The sequence below is a fragment of the Babylonia areolata genome, chromosome 3 (genome assembly GCF_041734735.1).
Source record: "Babylonia areolata isolate BAREFJ2019XMU chromosome 3, ASM4173473v1, whole genome shotgun sequence".
Classification (NCBI taxonomy): domain Eukaryota; kingdom Metazoa; phylum Mollusca; class Gastropoda; order Neogastropoda; family Buccinidae; genus Babylonia; species Babylonia areolata.
Window position 1 is genome coordinate 34,910,740 of NC_134878.1, and position 17,264 is coordinate 34,928,003.

The 17,264-nt window shown below is 46.2% G+C and overlaps 1 protein-coding gene across 1 annotated transcript in view; it reads left to right on the forward strand.

The window, feature by feature from the left end:
- The first annotated feature begins 2,884 nt into the window (after positions 1–2,884).
- LOC143280300 (inositol hexakisphosphate kinase 2-like) overlaps positions 2,885–17,264 on the forward strand; it is a 56,786-nt gene continuing 42,406 nt past the window's right edge. Inside the window, exon 1 of the mRNA XM_076584931.1 lies at positions 2,885–3,061. The gene's annotated coding sequence lies outside the window, so the exon portion shown is untranslated. The remainder of the gene's footprint in view (positions 3,062–17,264) is intronic.

The following is a 17,264-nucleotide window of genomic DNA, read 5'->3' on the forward strand; positions in this document are numbered from 1 at the left end:
CAAACAGTATAAAACAACAAAAACATGTATCTAAATGTTGCCCCATTTCAAATGTAAAAAAACCCAAAAACAACAACAAAAAATAACATCATCAAAAACAAAGCAAAAAACGAAGTTTTTTGTTTTCTTCCTCGAAAAAGTGGGGGGTATTTTCATGGCAACAGTCAACCATAATTTCCTCTTCAGTATCAACAATAAATTATCGTCAGGGCGACACTGACAGCACGTGACTTTCCAAATATGGAGCGTGGTGCGTGATGCCTGGGGAGATTTGTCGCGCGTGTGCGAGCGACACGCCTCGCTACAAGTTTCAGGCGTCGGCGCGACAATGTAGTGAGGCATCAAAAAATGATGCGCGGCTGTCGCTGACGCCCCGTGGGCGACGGGCCTAAGGAAAACAAAGTAACATGCATTGTAATCATCTTATCACGAAATGCACACACACACACACACACACACACACACACACACACACACAATACACACACACACTGTGACACACACACACACCGGAACACACACACACACCTCTCTCTTTATATAATTATGTGTGTGTATATGTATATATATATATATATATATATATATATATATATATATATATCACCTTCACCTTCACCTCTCCCGTAGTCTGGGTTCAGACCGTTGGGGCACCGCTGCTGACCTGGCCACCACCCCTCTCCACTCTTCACGGTTTTCTGATTTCCTCAGGGCGTCACCGAGCGTCAAGCCTGTCCACCCCCGGATGTTGTCTTCCCATCTCTTCTTCTGCCGTCCTCTCCTTCTGCCTCCTTGTACGGTGCCTTGCAGGAACGTTTTGGCAAGACCAGATGATCGGGAGATGTGTCCATACCACCTAAGTTTGCGTTTTTTCACTATGGACAGAAGGTCTTCGTAGGGTCCAATACTTTGCTTGATTCTGTTCTTCACTTCCGTGTTAGTGATGTGGTCTCTGTAGGAGATGCCAAGTAGTCTACGAAAGCATCTCATCTCGACAGCTTGGATTCTTCTCTCGATGTCTGCAGTCAGGGTCCAAGTCTCGCAGGCGTAGAGCAATATTGATATAACCAGGGAACGCATCAGTCTGATTTTTGAGCTGAGAGCGATGTTTTTGTTGTTCCAGATGGTGTTCAGCTTGTTGAGTGCCATTGTTGTTTGGGCAATTCTCGAGAGTACTTCTGGTTTAGATCCTTCATCTGACACGATTGCTCCCAGATATTTGAAGCTGTGGACTGTTTTAAGCTTTTCGTCGTTGACTTTGATGTCAATGCTGATGCCGTTGGTGTTGTTAGTCATCAGTTTGGTTTTCTCCGCACTGATTTGCATTCCATACGATGTGGAGGCTTTGTCTAGATGTTTGACCAGGCTTGCCAGTTCTTCTTCTTTTCCAGCCAGTCCATCAATGTCGTCGGCAAAACGTAGGTTTGTGATTGTTCTGCCGCCTATGCTGACTGTTCCTACATGCTCTTCCAGTGCGTCAGTCATTATTCTTTCTAAGAAGATGTTGAAGAGTGTTGGGGAGAGTAGACAGCCTTGTCTCACTCCGACTGTGGTTCTGAACCAGTCCCCGATGCTATTGTTGAGGTAGACGGCGCTGGTGGCTTTGTCATAGAGGTGCTGTATCAGTCTGATCAGGTTGGCGTTGATGTTGTACAGATTCATGGTAGCCCACAAAGCTGCATGCCAGACCCTGTCAAATGCCTTCTTAAAATCAATGAAGACGTGGTAGAGGTCTTGTTGGTGTTGATGGTACCTCTCACATAGCAACCTCAAGTTGAAGATTTGTTCAGTTGTGCTCCTTCCTGGTCTGAAACCTGCCTGTTCTTCAGCAATGATGTTTTCTGCTTGTGGTTTCAGTCTGTTAAGCAGGATCTTCAACATGACTTTGCTGGGATGACTAATCAGGCTGATGGTGCGGTAGTTTTGACACTGCTGGAGATTGCCCTTTTTGGGGAGGGTGATGATCAGTGATTGTGTCCACGGTGTGGGCCATTCCCCTGTTTGCCAGATCTTGTTGCAGATTTTCATTAGCACAACTATCATAACTTCACCCCCTGCTTGGACCAGTTCTGATGGGATGTTGTCCACTCCTGCCGATTTCCCTTTTTTCAGCGATGCTATTGCTGCCTCTATTTCTTCACGGAGTATGGGGTGATTACTGTTATCAGTGGCTGGTGGAACATTCAGTATTGCTGGATCACCTGTGGTCTGTATGTTGTATAGCTCTGAGCAGTATTCTGTCCATCGCTTTAGGATGTCTTGTTCTTCTGTTAGACATTTTCCATCCTTGGTCTGGATGTTGGACATAGTTCTACCTTGCCTTGTGTTAAGAGAGAGATATATACTATATAAAGAGAGAGATATATACTATATGTCGTAAACGAATGCACGTTCAGACTCCAACACAAGTCAGCTCTCTCCCCCCCCCCCACCACCCCCCGGCCTTTTTTTCAAATATTTTTTAATAACATTACTCAGTTACTTCACTGAGTATTACTCATATTGTACAACAACAACAAAAAACATCACGTTGTAGAGGGCGAAGGGGTGGAATGGGGGTGGCGTAACGAGGTCAGTGGTTTCGAAACGTTCAGGACCATTCCAGATTGTCACTTTCATCGAAAAACAGCTATTTCAAAACTACGATTTCGAAATGTGTATTTGGATTGCACTTGAGTCAGCTATCTATTTCTACCTCAAAATCATGTCACTGCGTGACTCCAACCAGTGATTCTACGATTGTTTCGTCACTCGACTGAAAGCCAGCACTAACCAGCTGCAGTGTGTAAATGTTTTGACAACGCATCTGTGTTCGAAGAACAACGAAAATAATGTCTTCTTTGATTTAATTCAACAAGTAGGCGACTCCTTCCGTGCCAAGTGAAGGAAAGACCGTGGTTGTCTCCCTTCAAACTCTCGAGCGTGAAAATTCCCCTTACATTCCCAGAAGTTGACAGCAGCTGCAAGCATGGACTGAGCGAGAGTGTTGCACAAAGACAGAGTGGGAGAGAAGCGAGCTTCAGTCAACATAACTCAGAGTTCTGTTCACTCTGCAATTTGGGTAAGCAGCCAACTGATTGTGTGAAACAGTTCCTATCAGTAAGAGACCTAGTTTTCATTTGTGACATATTGATCGCCCAAAGCCGTTTCGCAGTGTTTCCCTTGGAAAGTACAAAATCAGTGTGTCAGGCTATTTTTAGGAAGATGTTAAGTTCCCGTACCACCAACACTGCTTTTACCCAAACGTCTTTCATTCCACCTGTGTGACGAAAGAGTTTGGAGCTGCTGTGAAAAATTAAAGCGAAAGCCGGTTTAGATTCTCGTGTCTGATACCAGTGATTGTCATGTTAGTCATCATCATCATGGTAAGTATTTCTGATCGGTAACTTAGATACTAGCGTCGGAGATTTCGGTGCATGATCAGTGGCAAAGTCTGGAACTCACTGCCTGCTGACCAGCGAAAGGTTCCCACCCTTGACTCTTTCAGCTCCCTACTGAAAACGTAGTTTTGTCTTGCATTCGAATAACAACAGTTGAGTCTAATTTGCTGTTGAAATGTGAGGGATATACTACTCCTGTGTGTGTGTGTGTGTGTGCGTGTGCGTGTGTGTGTGTGTGCTGTTCATAATGCGAGGATGGTGATTGTTTCTTCCTGGTTGATTATTTTTCTTGATGATTGTTGCTTGGCTTTTGTAACATGTAATTTATGGAGTGCTGCGAGTGATTGGTTGTTATTTGAATTTTCTTGATCATTGTTGTTTCTTTCTTGTTTAATGTAATTTATGGAGCAATGTTAGCCTCTCTGTGAGGACACAGCAATATAGAAGAGCACTTCATTATTTTTGCTCTTCTTCTTCTTCTTATGTTCATGCATATTAAATAATTGACAAACAGCTGATATTCTGACAGTATTTTAACAACCAAGCCAGAACAAATTACTTAAAAAGTTATTAGCAGAGTGAAGTGATGGCTCTCTCTCTCTCTCTCCAGTCTCTCTCTCTCTCTCTCTCTCTCTCACACACACACACACACACACAAGCTCTTTGAGACTATCTCTCTCTTCTCTCCCTCTCTGTCTACCCCCACCCCAACACAAATACAAGACCACACAAGCTCAAGTACACACATAAACACACACACACACACACACACACACACACACACACACACACACACACACACATACACACTTAAAAGTCTGCAGATTACAGTTCATCCATACTCAAATGTACACAATATTTTGTAGACCTGTATGCATGGCAGGATGCATTTTCGTAATTGTTGCTATGGTATTGTAGAGATATGCAGGTGGACACATACACACAGACACACACAGACACGCAGACAGACAGGCAGACACACTGTGCGCACGCGCGTGCGCACGCGCGCGCGCACACACACACACACACACACACACACACACACACACACACACACACACACACACACACACACCACATTGAGTGTGGGATGTGTTGATGGCATTTCTAAAGCTAAGACAGTAACTGAGAGAACGTGTGTACTACATTGGCTGAAATACTCACTGAGAGTACTATCAGATTTCTTTCTTTTCACCTTGTAGTTGTACCACTGAGGATAACCTTCAACTCCCAAAATGTTAAGTTGTGTGGTTAATCTGCTACTAACTCTTACTTAGTGGTTTGACATCAACCTTGGCTTGACATCAACCAGTCAAGGCTCCCAAAAACGTGTTTCAGAAAAAAGATGGGGGCTCCAAGGAACTCACCACAAATCTATGAGTTCCAGACTACTCAAGACGTAGTGAGGGAAACAGCCCTTCTTAGTACCAGACAATCCTAAATATGATTGATTTATTAAGATATATTTCAGAAATCTGGCTGGATTAAAATTCATTTGTTTCCTGCCTACTTCCAAAGACCTTAGGACTTCAGGACTTTTATTTTGCTTTTCAACATTGATTTTGATTTTTGTTGTTGTTGTTGTTGTTGTGCGTCTACTTACTAATCTTAAAGGTTTACTTTTCTTGTGTGTGTAAATGTTGTTTATTTTCAAATTGAGTTTCAAGTGATACTGATAGTTTCAGTTCCAAAGTGGTGTCAGAGCATGCAGACTGATCTCTCTCTCTCTCTCTCTCTCTCTCTCTCTATATATATATATATATATATATATATTGTATTATATTATATATATGCGCTACACCACATTGGCTTAAAAAAAAAGAAAGAAAAAAGAGTAGATACCTGACATAAGCATAAACCCAACTCGCAGATCAGAATTGGGAACATAATAAGAATGAAAAATAGACAGATGACTGAAGAAATCCACCAAATACTAATACAGTAATAGAGAGTTCTCACTTTTTAAAACAGTATGATTGATTGAACATCTAGTGCTATTTTAGTATTTATTGACAAAAACAAAAACATGCATATTTTCATGTAATAATGTTCTCACTTCAGTGTATTTTTATTCAGGTACTAAAAACTTATCAGTGCTGAGACAGCATTGTCAGAAGATAAAAATAATCAGTGATAATGGCTTCTGCTCATGGTCTCGGGTGTCTGTGTCAGTGTTGTATTCCATCCTGGGGGTCACAGTGATATATAAATTTATACTGTGATCATGTGATGTTCTCAGCTGGTGTGGTTTGGACTGCTGATGTCATATAATATTATAGAGCGCTGTGTCAATGTTAGATCCTTGTCCCTACCCCAGGTCACAGCACACAGTGTCAGCTGCTGTCAGCTAAGTAACACCACAAGGTTAGCCTGACTTGAAATTGTCAATTAAAAAAAAAAAAAAAGGAAAAAAATCATCAGGACAACTCTGACAAGGGTTAGTTTCTGGGGGATTTATGTGTGTGTGTGTGTGTGTGTGTGTGTGCGCGCGCACATATGTGATGAGTTTAATTGTGAGTGTGTGTATGTGTGCGCACATGTGTGTGTGACTGTGAGTGTGTGTGTGTGTCACTGTGTGTACACATTATTATGTGAGTGATATTTTGTGTGTGTGTGTGTGTGTAAAATCAAGTCGCGTCAAGTCAAAATTTTATTCGGAAATGGTACATTGAATTAGCTGCAACTGCTTTGTATCTTTTCTTGATCTAGGTATGCATAACATATGGCTGTTGGTGTGGTCATTAGTTTTAAACTAAAAGTGCCTGTAATCTTTTTCAGAGATTTTCCATTTTTGGCTTAATGCATGCAAACTGCCTTGTTGAAAAATAGCCTGTTATGGAAAGATTATACATTAAGCTGTTTATTGTCCTTAGGGGTCAGGGAGCTTGACTTCAACAATTCTAGTAATTTCAGTGCTTTTAAAAAATAATACAAATGGTGAATAAGTTTTAAGTTAACATTGTTACAACTGTCTCATAAAGTTTATCCATAATCAATGATTGGCAGATCATGCACACCGGGAAAAAAGAAGATAAAAAAGCTTGCATGAATGTTTGTCCTGGAATTTTTCTTCTTTTTTTGCCAAGGTATTTTGCTTAAGAGACAGTTTCCTAAGTATGTTGTATGGTCATTCCAAGTTTGATCTTTGTCAACAAGACACCCAGAATTTTATGTGAATCTACTGCTTTACTGCTTTATGAATAGTGGTTTACATTTATGTTTCATCTTTTGTCTTTTTTGTCATGCAGATACATACATGCATTTCGTTTTCTGTGCATTAAACTATTCAGTGCATATATGACGTCAGCTGATGTCTTACACAAAATGTTGCCGTACTACCTGTAATAAGTTCACTAACAACCTGCTTGTATTCCCATTTTTCCTTCATAGTGGTTTGGTTCAGCGAACACAAAGAGACTGAACGGTTGGTTTAATGTGTCTGGATTATAAACAAAAATATATGTCAGGTGTAAGGCCCTTTTCTTCTCAATAATGTTTTGCTAACTAGACTACATTGAGTGCATGTGAAAAATTGATTTGCTTCATATGCAAAAAGGCCATTTGAAACTTTGTCCAGCAAAGACAGTAGTCCCAGTCATTGGATAAACATATCTTTGCAGGCTGTGCACATGATTATGATGATATGGATACTTGTATTGCACCTATCCTTGGTGAACTTGGTCAGAGACCAAGCTCCAAGCGCTTTTCAAACACTGAGTCATTTGCACAACAGGCTGACTACCAGGGTAGAGCAGACTGACAGCTGCCATTGGGCACTCGTCATTTGTTTCCTGTGTCATTCAGTCAGGTTTCAGTCACACACACAAATATACCATACACTGATACAGACATGTAACATTTTACATGTATGACCTTTTTTTTTTGTTTGTTTATATTCCCTGCCATGTGAGTAGCCATACTCTGTTTTCGTTGTGCATGCTGGGTATATTCTTTTTTTTATAACCCACCAAACACCAACATGGATTACAGGATCTTTAACGTGTGTATTGATCTTCTGCATGCATATACACATGAAGGGGGTTCAGGCACTAGCAGGTCTGCACATATGTTGACCTGGAAGAAAAATCTCGACCCTTTACCCACCAGACACTGTTATGGGAATTCAAACCCGGGACCCTCATATTGTCCAGTGCTTTAACCACTTTGCTGTTGTGCTTGTCATCTTTTATGTATGGTAATAATGATGAAAGATATTTATCTTTGATGATTGGTTTGAACTCAAAGGTGATGACAGCCACAGTGACAAAACTGACAGCAGTATTTATTTGATGCTTTTTCTAGTCCATCTGTCATAACAGACATTAGATTTGTGCGGGTGACAATGACTGACAGAACGGGTGCAGTATTTTAGTGTAAAAGATTTTAAGTGGAGGGGAGAGATAGAGAGGAGTGGTGTAAGACAGTAGGTCTGTTACATTCTCGCTTTCTTTCAACTATCCAACAATTTCAGGTATGCTGTGCTGTTTTCCAGTGCTGTTCATTATATCATGAAATTTGAGGGAATGTTCAGAGGAATTAGATGGCACATTCTCTTCCTGTCTACTGATGTTTTCAGTTATGGCCTTTGGCTGATATTCATTAAAATATTTTCGTTTGTATTTCATAATAAGCATGCTCTCTCTTTTCTCTCTGTCTCCAGTCTCTCTGTGTCTCGCCTCTCTCTCTCAACTCTCTCTCCAGACTCTCTGTCTCTCTCTTTCAGTCTTTGCTACTCCCTGACAGCTGAACTTTGTTTAAAGTGAGATCAGTGTGGCATGAGTTTGAAGTGCAGCTACAACTTTTAGTGTACATAGCAATGATTCCTTTGATTTTGCCGAAAAGATTAATGCAACCTCAAACAGATACATAGTGGTGACTGACATCCTGACTTTCCTTCTCACAGGGGTGACCGCCATTTACTGATGGGCATACTCAGCATCAGCAGTGAAGGGGCTAAACTGAGTGTAGGTGGTGTATTGGATATATATATATATATATATATATATATATATATATGTGTGTGTGTGTATATATATATATTATGTGTGTGTGTGTGTGTGTGTGTGCATGCATGTATATTGCTGCTAATTATCAGAGAAACTAGGCCTGTAGTTTTGAAAGTCAGGCAGTTCAAATCTTCAGACAAGTGATAGAATATGAAGTCAACAAAATGTATTTTGTCTTTAACTGTCCAGCGCTTAACAATTTGAGAACTAAACATATATATTACCTTTTTCAAATTCAGATTATGTTGCTTATATCATATGTCAACAAAAAAGATGTTTGTCAGAAAGGTAATGAGGTATCATTATGAATCATTTTTCGGTGTCATATACTGTACCATGTCAAACTGATGCAAACTAGGCCTATCGGTTTGCTCTGCTTGGCCAAATTTTGCGCAGCTAACAGTGAAAAGACGAGCCGTCTTGCCTAGTCCGCTCTTAGCCAATCAAATGCCTCTAAAAGCTATAAGCGCTGAATCATTCCTTTGGCCAAGGCTCTCCACACCATCTTGTCAGGTTTACGCTCTGTTTCGTCTTACGCTTTTTTTTGGCTATTAAGCATATTCATTTGGCCTTACTTTGCTGCATGCGGCTTACCTGTATTGTATTCTTACATTCTGTGTACTTGATTCGACTCGGCCCCCTCGATTCGTTCGTTTTTCTCTACCTCTGAGTCAATCCTGTCTTTCCTTTCTCTGTTGGGGGTCGGATTTTCGCTGGGTGCCTAAGCGTGGGTACCATGCCTCATATGCCATACCACGAAGGCAGGGATCATGAGGCTGGGATTGAGACTCGGCAAGAGAATCTCCCAGGCCCGGAGCTCATGATTCCTCCCGATACGGACCGCTGCGATGCGTCTTTAGACGCTGATCGCGGAGGCGACTTTCGTACCAGTAAAACGGTCATGAAGGGGACCGGGGGGAAAGGGGTATGAGCATCGCCTCCCGAGGTGTCCCAGCGCGAGGCAGGGAGAAGGGGGAGTGGCAAGTCCTCTCTTGGTGGTGGGGACTTGCAGCTAGGCGCGAACTCCCAAGGGGAGGCCGCGCCCGGCCGTTACCCGGGTCCCCACTTGGAGACGGCCCTCATGGGCCCCATTGCTGTTCTCCCTCCTCCCTTCTCTGTCGACCCCCCTCCCCCACCTCCTTCTGGGGGGGGGGGGGGGGGGGGGGGGGAGAAAAATTTGGTTCCGGGGGGGGATCTCTACTTTGCCCACCCCGGGCCAAGCCACCCCAGTCTCCCCACAGGAGGGGATTCGGGGCACGTGGCAGCCTGCTCTGCAGGTCTTCCCACTATCCGGCCGGTCTCCCCTGCTGGGGGAGGTCCGTGCCTGTCAGGCGGTTCCGGGCAGTCAGCCCGCTCGTCTTCGGGCGGGACTGACACCCAAGTCGGACCTGACCTCCCTCCGACTTGGCCAGGTTTTTCCCTTCATGGAGGTCAAGGCGCCAGTGACCCTTGGGGTTGGGGTCACAGGATGGCTGGTGCCCACGGGTGGTTACCCCCATTCTACCCATACTGGGGTGCTCCTATGGTGTACGCTGGGTTGCCGGGAGTACCAGGGGCCAACCCCTTGTCCGCTCCCCACCGGATCCAACCCAGCACATCTCACAGGGTGACACACACAGCCCCGACAAGTGGGATCGACTTCTTGTCTGTCAGGTCGAGCTCCTCGACCAATATTGCCACTCTGTCCACAAATCGGTCCTCTGTCAACCCACAGGTTACCTCCACGGTCACAACGGCTTCCTTGTCAGGACCGACAGCTGCTGAGGGGCCCCGCTCGGCCCGGGGGAGCCTGCAGTTCCCAGCTACCCAGCCCTCGGTCCTACAGGGAGATGAGTGGGTGTTTGTCCCCTTACAGCACTCGTGGGTCCCTCTTGCATCCAGGGACGCCCTCTCTGAGAAGGTGTGGCACCCACCATCCCAAGCATGGTTGGACCTATGGTCCACGCGCTCCCCACCCGCCTCAGGTGTCAAGGACATAACAGCTGCAGCCATGGTCCCAGCTCAGGATTGTTCCAGCTCATCCCGCTGGGCTGACCACAGCTCACAGGATGCCCCGGTGAGTACATCCACTTGGGATGGCACCCAGCAGGGGATGGACTGCGAACAAGAGTGGGATCCCCTGTCTTCGGATGAGGACGAACAAGTGGATGAGCACTCTTCGCCCCCATCCCGGGGAGACAGATTGGGCCCACGCCTCCCTAGGGACCAGCCTGAACCAAACTCGGACTTTGCTGAGCTTGAACTGACCCTCCCCAATAGGGTCACACATGCCGAATCAGTCCCTCAGGCTACTTTGTTACCCTTGACCTTCCTTAGGCCATGTGACTCTAACTCCAGAACCACAAGGCAACTCAGAGTGACAGAAATGGCGCAGGAATGGCTTAATGAGCCAGCCCACACTGTCAGGGGTGCTGCTTCCATCCCTCCTCTAGGCAGGGAGTCCCTCTCTGCCCTGGGCGCTTTTTCCCCGGGCAAGTTCCTTAAAGATTCCTCCAAGAGAGGGGTGTGGTCCTGGTACACATAGGACCACCCTGCCTACAGGGAAGCAGAGCCCTCCGCGCAGGACAGGATGTTGGTCTCACAGCGCACCACCTTCCCCATTTCAGCACCCAAACCCTTTTAAAAACTTTGCAGAGGGGGGCAAAGGGGCCCCCCTGCCTCCCGATTTTCCCCCGGCTTATCCCCTTTCTTCGCCCTTTTTCCCTCCTCGGGCCCAATGGGGTTGTGGGAACAGCACGGTTAATCAAAAAGGGGCCCTTCCTTTCCCTTTTCCCCGCCCCCCCCTTTTCCCCACCGACCAGGGGTTTAAACATTTTTTTTGGGCAGTGGGGAAAAGCTCGGGCCCTCAGGGGCAGCTGAAGATTTAGCTCCCAGCCTTCATTTTTCAATCCCGGTGCTAGTGGGGCGGGATGGTTCCCCTCCTCCCCTAACATTCCGGGGAAAGGGGGGTTCCCTGGGGGTCCTTCCCAGACACTAGCCCCTTTTTTCGGCCATAGGGCCCCCTTTTTTGTACCCAAACAGGGCAGAAAACAAAAACAGGGGGGGCCTCATTTTTTACCCCACACCTCCCGGGGGCCGCCGGGGGTTTCTATCCTTTTGAAAAAACCCCGGCCCCGGGGGGCCCCCTCCATATACCACCCCAACCTAACCCAAAAGGGGCGTGCGAAATCAGCCAGGAAAAAAAAAACCACCTCAGTCCACCCTCCCGGCCTTCCCCAAAGGGCCCAAAAGGGCACACCCCCAATGACGGGCCCCAATTCCACCACCATTTTGTTCACCCCCCCAAGTGGGAAAACTTTCCGGTTTCACTTCAGGGGCTCCTGGGCCCTAAAACACTGGATTTTATTGGGGGCTAGAGTGGGGGTTACGGCTTTTTTGGGGGGGGAGGCCCGGGCCCCCCTCTAAGACCATCCCTTCAAATGTGCCCCTTGACGGGGCTAAGCTTTTAAAGGGGGAAAAAAATATCGCACCTACTCCTAAAAAGGGGGAACCCTAAAACTTTTTGGGGCCCCGGGCCCCCCCGGTTTTTTGGGCCCGGTTTTGTTCGTGTTTCCCCCAAAGGTTCGGGGGGGGTGGACTTGCCCCCCCCTCAAATTTCCTCCCCCAAATCAAATTAAGAGGGAAAAAACCCCGGGCCCCGATTTGGGGAGACCATTCAACAGGGGGGTTTGGGGCTACCTCTATCGATCGGGAAAGATGTTTTATTTTCATACCCTCACCTTTCCCATCCCTTGGGAAACCTGGGGTTTTGTGTGGGGGGGAAAAGGTTTTTCCCAGTTCTGGGCTCCCCCCTTTTGGGGGTCTGCCCCTTGGGCCCCTTTTCCCTTTGTTTACCAAGGTGGTGGGGGAATTGGTGCCCCATGTCCCCCTCAGAACCCATTCGTCCTGTGTTACCTGGACGATTTGGGTTATCCTGGCCCGGGTTGCGGCCCTCCAGATTTTACGGCCAACTTCGGGGCCCTTTTTGCCCCCAAGGGGCCTTCCCAAAAAACCGGGAAAATAATTGTCCCCAATTTCAGGCTTCGCTTTTTGGGGGTGTTTTTGGAACGGGGGGGCCAAATGGGTTTTTCTCCCGCCAGATCGCGGGGACCGTCTGGCAGGCCTCCTCAGCCACTTGCGCCGTTCCTCCCAAGCAACAACGCGGACACTTTCATCCCTCCTGGGCATGATGGAGTCCATGGCACCTCTCAGAGGGCACTGAGGTTAAGATGGTCCCAGAGCACTCAGCCATGGGATATCCAGATATGTCTGGGTGAGTGGTTCCATCTGGGTGAGAGGTGACATCAGAGTGGTTAATCACCCCTCTTCGGACACAGGGGGTGCCCATAGCCCCACCTACTCTTCAGGTGGCACTCTTCACAGACGCCTCCTCCCTGAGCTGGGGAGCCCACATGGACTCACTCCATGCAGCAGGGACTTGGTCACCGGAGGAGCGCCTATGCCACATCAATGTTCTGGAACTGGAGGCAGTTTGCAGGGCTCTCCTGCACTTCATGGGTGAGGCCACTGGCAAGACCATCCGCTTGTTCACGGACAATACGACAGTCGCATGTTACGTGAACAAAGGGGGGGGAGCGCACTTAGCAGACCTCTCCCTGTGGACCGAGGCTCTCCTCCGTTGGTGCCACAGCAAGGGCATTGCACTTTCAGTGAGACACATAGCAGGAAAAGCCAACATCTTGGCAGATGCTCTCAGCAGGTCCAAGAGTGTCATCCACACAGAGTGGACCCTGGACAAGGACACCCTTCAGGGGGTGTGGGAACGGTGGTTTCGGCCGATGGTGGACCTTTTTGCCACAAAGTTCAACAAGAGACTTCCCACTTATGCTTCTCCGGTCGCCGACCCAGAAGCGTGGGCAGTGGATGCTCTCTCTCTAGACTGGAGCAGTCTGATTGCCTACGCGTTTCCTCCCTTTCCAATTCTGTCCAAGGTGATACGGAAAGCCAGATTGGAACGCCCGCAGCTGATCCTCATTGCGCCGAAATGGCCAGCCCAGCCTGGTTTCTGGACCTTCATTCCCTGACACATGTTCCACCCCTGGAACTCAAAACCAAATCTCATCTGCTGAGGCAGCCTTGTTCGGGCATCCCTCATTCCAATCCTCAACTGCTCCACCTGCACGCATGGCTGCTGTGCGGTCAGAACTGTCAGTATCACCATTGAAGTCTTCGACCCCTTGGTCGGCCTCTGTGTCGGCTGCGCTGACCCAGGGTTGTGCCTCCTCTAACCTCCTCTCCATAGTCACCAAAGCAAGGAAGGAGGGAACGGAGACTTTGTATGACTTTCGCTGGAAGAAATGGTTGCGGTGGTGTACAGCTCAGGGCATTCCCCCTACTAACCCTACGAGCATGCAGCTGGCCAACTTTCAGGCTCACTGCTCCTAGGTTCTCAACCTGTCTGCTAGTTCTGTGCGAGGGTACAGGTCTGCCATCTGTACCACAATCAAACAGCTAGGTGGTCCTGCCTTTGAAGCGGATTCCCTGCTCAGAGAGATGGCTAGGGGTGCCTCTCTGAAGGAAGCTAGAAACCCCAGAAGAGTGCCCCTCTGGGACTTGTTCCTGGTGCTGGATTTCATTCAAAAACAGCCCTTCCAGCCATTGGGGACTATTCCTTTCGACTTGCTCACCCTCAAGACGACTTTCCTTCTGTTGCTGGCCACAGGCCGTCGTAGAAGCGAGATTCATGCCACAAGATCTGGCCTTCCACAGAGATGGTTCCATCACTCTTCGTTTCCTTCCAGAGTTTCTGGCTAAGAACCAAGACCCCGAAGTCCCTTCCCCATCTCTGAGGGTCAGACCTTTGTCTGATATTCTTGCCCAAGATGATGAGGATAGGCATCTCTGCCCTGTTCGGTGTCTCAAATACTATTGGGATAGGTTTCACCATAGGCGTTCTTCTCAGAGGCGTCTGCTCATCTCCCTCAATGAGAATTACAAGAAAGACATCGCTGCAGGCACCATTTCCCGCTGGGTTTCCCAAGTCATTCATAGAGCCTACTCTCATGCACACAGGGATATCAGCTGTCTTCATCACAGAGCACACGAAGTGCGGGCCATAGCTACTTCGGCTGCTTTCCAGCACTCAGTGCCACTGTAGCATGTCTTGGAGGCAGCCTTCTGGCGGTCTGAGAATCCCTTCATCAACTTCTACCTCAGGGATTTCCGTATGACCAGGGCTGACGGTTCCAAGGGGATTTCCTTTGTCGTGGCTAACACTGCCGTCTCGGTTACAAGGGCTCTCCATACGAACCAGTAGGCATTGCCCTCCTCCATTTGCTTTAAATTCTGCATCAGTTTGACATGGTACAGTATATGACACCAAAAGGAGGAGTTTGTTATTATACTCCATGTTTGCTGTTACATATACTTACCATGTCAAACTCGAATGCCCGCCCATTCATCCCCGCGTCTCCGCCGTGGTTCTCATGGGGCATTTTCGTCGATGGCCACGGAATGATTCAGCACTTATAGCTTTTAGAGGCGTTTGATTGGCTAAGAGCGGACCGGGCAAGATGGCTCGTCTTTTCACTGTTAGCCACGCGAAATTTGGCCAAGCAGAGCAAACCGATAGGCCTAGTTTGCATCAGTTTGACATGGTAAGTATATGTAACACCAAACATGGAGTATAATACAAACTCCTCCTATTGGGCTTATTCTATTGCTGCAATGGTCACATCAATGGACGCAATAGCTGAATGGTTAAAGCATTGGACTTTCAATCTGAGGGTCTGGGGTTCGAATCTCGGCACCTGGTGGGTAAATGGTGGAGATTTTTCTGATCTCCCAGGTCAGCATGTGTGCAGACCTGCTAGTACCTGAACCCCCTTCGTGTGTACATGCATGCAGAAGATCAAATACACACATTAAAGATCCTGTTATCCATGTCAGCGTTCGGTGGGTTATGGAAACAAGAACATACCCAGCATGCACACCCCTGAAAACAGAGTATGGCTGCCTACATGGTGGGGTAATAAACAAAAACAGTGATACACATAAAATGTTACATGTCTGTCCTAGTGTCTGTGTGTGCATACCTGAAATCTGATTGAATGACTCGGGAAATGAATGAGTGCCCAGTGGCAGCTGTCAGTCAGCTCTACCTGAGTAGGCAGCCTGTTTTGCAAATGACCCTGTATTTGTAAAGCGCTTCGAACCTTGTCTCTGACCGAGGATAGGCACTACATAAGTATCCATATCAGTCAATCAATCAGAAAATATTCTGGGTTTAATATTTAATATTCATTTAAAGTTGTCATATTTTTTAGACTTGGTTTACATATATTGTACTTGTACAAATGTGACTGTAGCCCTTCTGAATAAATCACAAATCTTGGGTTTAAAATAAATGCTGATGTCAGGCATCTGTTCTTTTATTTATTCTATTTTAAAACATTTTAAAGGCTTTTTTTTTAAAGCAGATGTGATGCAGCATGTGGATCGGTCTGTATGCTTTGACACTTCCTTGAAGCTGATAGTGACTGATGTAGATACTTCATTAAAAACTCACTCTCACTCACTCACTCAATCAGTCAACCAATCAATCGTGTGTGTGTCTGTGTGTGTGTCTGTGTGTGATATGTAAATGATCCTGAAGGTTTTGTGTACCTGACTACAGGCAGACCAGTTTTGTGAGGTGTGTAGCAAATCAGTGCTTTGGCTGGCTGAATAATTCATTGGCTCCAGAATGTTCAATAGATGTTCCACACACCCTGCGTCTGTATGATTGGATCCCAAGTGAAAACAGACCCACAGGAAAGTCAGGGCTCAAAATACCACCCTAATACCCACCTGTCCATCTGTCCAAGACAACGAAAATTTCTAGCAGACATGTGGAAATTCTTGCATTCAACATTGGACTGAACCAAGTTTTGACTGTGTCAGTGAAAGGGTGTCTGAGCAGTCAGCTTGACTGCTACTGACAAGTTAGCTGTTCAGAGGTCTGTCACCTCACTGGGATAAGAAGAAATACCATGTCAGGTGTCTTCATTTGGATTTCTTCCTCTTGGGAATATATCACTTTTGTTCATCAGTATCAATACATCATTGAACCATACTCAAAAAGTATGAAGTGCAAAAAAAAAAAAAAAAAAAAAAAAAAAGTGTTAAAAACTGATCACACACTTATTTCCTTTTCCCAAGATTCAGCAGGTAAAGGTTTAAGGGGAAAAAAGTGTTTGTGTGGAGAGGATGAGCTGGGAGAGGGTTGGGGAAAGGTGGGGGATGCTGTGTGGAAGCATTTCACTCTATGTATGTACACATCTCCAGTCACTCACATTGCTTCACAGCTTGCAGCATTGCTTCACAACTTGGTACAACATCATCACTGAAGAGGAGATATCATTGTTATTCTTGACAGGCCAAAGTGAATGTAGATTTCTCTCAGCTGCCTTGCAACATTTCCATGTTGACTTTATGGAGGTCATGGTTACCAAGATAGCCCATGTGAAGGTCAGGGTCACAAAGATAGACATAATACATGGATAACAAAAACTTAAGGACTGCTTGGGGACTTGCAAAGCTTTCTGCTTGGGGGCATAGGGAAATGATGTTGAATTTCTGGCAAGCGGCGGTGTATGCAGCTAGCATTAGCACCACTAATAGTCAAAGGTGTTTTCTTTTGCATGCACTTCATATTTTCTACAATGAATAAGCACAGCTATCATTTGTAACTGATTGATGGGCAGAAACATTGATTTTTCAAGCACATTTTGCAAGCTGTTCATGGTCCTCATGTGCCTGAAACAGCCATTTGTGTATTTGATGAGAGACCAGTGGTACGCCAGATGCAGCCTGCATAATTTAAATCCTCACTTGATGTTTTTTTCAAATATTTTATGAAAATACACCTGCTTTTATGAAATGTTCCTTATCACTGTGT